Source organism: Hipposideros armiger, unplaced genomic scaffold, assembly GCF_001890085.2.
Source record: "Hipposideros armiger isolate ML-2016 unplaced genomic scaffold, ASM189008v1 scaffold_28, whole genome shotgun sequence".
Taxonomy (NCBI): Eukaryota; Metazoa; Chordata; class Mammalia; order Chiroptera; family Hipposideridae; genus Hipposideros; species Hipposideros armiger.
Window position 1 is genome coordinate 1,240,282 of NW_017731378.1, and position 2,300 is coordinate 1,242,581.

At 42.3% G+C, this 2,300-nt stretch overlaps 1 protein-coding gene across 2 annotated transcripts in view; it reads right to left on the reverse strand.

Annotated features, from left to right (window-relative positions):
- HPSE2 (heparanase 2 (inactive)) overlaps positions 1-2,300 on the reverse strand; it is a 575,409-nt gene that overhangs the window by 250,674 nt on the left and 322,435 nt on the right. The gene's annotated exons all lie outside the window — the stretch shown is intronic.

Genomic DNA, 2,300 nt, shown 5'->3' on the forward strand with positions numbered 1-2,300 from the left:
GTGGAGAAATAACAATATAGATGCTTTGTTAACATGGTATTGAAACCTGGAGTTCTAGAAGTTTGGGCAATGCTTCATCAAGGGTAAGTTTCAGTCCTGCCTCCTTCATGAAATCACTCCTGAACACACCAGCGTCCCCACAGTGACCTCAACCTTCTCTAAACTCAGGGTGTAAGCCACTTATTGGCATCTGAGTGCCTAGTGACAGACCCTGTGACACTGTCTTACTTTAGGATTTACCTCTTGATGTAGTCAGTTCTCCAGAGTGAATGGCTTCTTTCCCAGTGAAACTGTTAAGTTCCCTAAGGTTGGTTCTGTATCTTATTATATCCTTCACAGCAGCTATTTGAGAGCAATTTCCTGCCTTAAAATCATGCCGAAGATTTCTCGCAGCCCAAATCCTTTTTGTTGCAGATAAGTTGTCTAGTAAGAACAACTTGAAGGATCCCAAAGAGAGATCTAATAGTTATTATTGCTAGCTCAAGCGATGTACTCTAGAGTTTATTAGAAAATTACATATGTTGGAATAGAGAGCGTTTAGTAGATGCTCAACAAATGTGATCTTCGTGGCAACATCTGCTGTCAGCTTCCACTCAGGCAAGCAGATATTTAAAGATGACTTTCTACTCTCTCCACCAGAGGGTGCCAATGCCTGTATGTCCACTAGTCAGGTTCCCTGGCACCTCTTAGAAATATAATTCTAAGCAGCCTTATCTAACAGGCAATTGAAGATGAGGAGCTGGGGCTTGAGACGTAAGAGAGAATAAATAGGCTTGGGAGTCACGTATATTGTGCTGATAGCTGATACTGGGAAAGTTCTTGAGGCTTCTGAAGGACACAACCTTAAGAAATGTCTACATACAAAGGTTAGGAAAAAAGGGGAAACAGTGACAGAGAAGGAGAAGGAAAACACAGAAATGTAGTCAGAAGGCACCAAGAATAAGACAGTTTCAAGGAGATGCTGGCAAGTGACAGTAGGTGCTGGTGAGAGATTGAGGAGAAAAAGAACTGAGAAAAACAACAACATTATGGTTAATCAAACAGTAAGGTTAGAAACTAGATTTAGGGTGGGAGTGTGAATGTAACGAGTGGTAGAGAAAAAGGAATAGACTCCAGTTCGTTCAACTTAGTTGTTGAAGTTCTGTGGCAATAATAGGAAGAAAAGAAACAAAGCAGTTACTAGAGAAGCACCAGAGATAAGCTTTTAAAATATCAAGGTCCAAGACCTCATTTTGTCAAAAAAAAAGAAGAAAACATTTCTTAAATGAGGCTAATCTCAGCTTTATATTACAAACAGATAAGATCATCAAATTCACACTAAGATATGAATGATGGTCATTTTCCTTAGTTTCCTAAGTACGTGGCACTTGCAAAACAAAATGGACAAACAACAATCCAACAGACAAAAAAATAGGACTCCTGTTCATCTAAGCAACTAGTGGCTAGAATTTCTAGTAGGATTTATTCATTCATTCAACAAATGTTTACTGAGCATCTACTATATGCCAGGCACTATGATATACTCTAGGGTTATAGCAGTGAACAAAACAGAAAACGGGTTGTAGCCCCATGGAGTTTACGTTTAGTGTAATTGCGGTGTGGGTGGATGGGAGAGTAAAGCAGGGAGAGGATAATAGAACCCCTTGGTAAAGGGGGTGATATGCCTCGCTGATAATGTAACATTTGAGCAGAGACCCAACAGAAAGTCAAGTGGATAACCATGGAAAGAATTCCAGGGAGAGAGCACAGTGAAGGCGAAGGCCCATGGCAGGTTCAAGACTGATGAAGGTGAAGGATACAGAGGGGCTGTATGGCTGCCTCGGAATGGGCGAAAGAGAGAGCAGTAGGAGGCGAGGCCAGGGCGGTAGCAGGCCCAGACTGTGCAGGACCTTAGTGGCCACTGTAAGGGCTTTGGCTTTGACCCCGAATTTCACAGGAAACCACTGGATGGTTTTGAATATGTCCCGATTCACATTTCAAAACCACTGCTCTGGCTGCTGAGCTGAAAAGAGACTGGAGGGGAAATAAAGAGCAAAAATGAAAGCAAAGAAAGTAGTTATGAGTCTAAAGCAGTAGTTCAGGCAAGGGACCTAAGGGAGTGGACCAAGGTGGCATCAGCAGAGAGGTAGAAGTGGTTGGGTTCCTGGGGTGCTTTAAAGGTAGAGCTGATAAGATTTACTGAAGGGTTAGATGTGGGGTATGAGGGGGGAAAAAGGATTCAAGGAAAACTCCACATTTTTTGGCTTGAGCAACAGAAAGGTGAACTTGACATTGAAGAAGGAAGTGTGGTAGAATGGGAG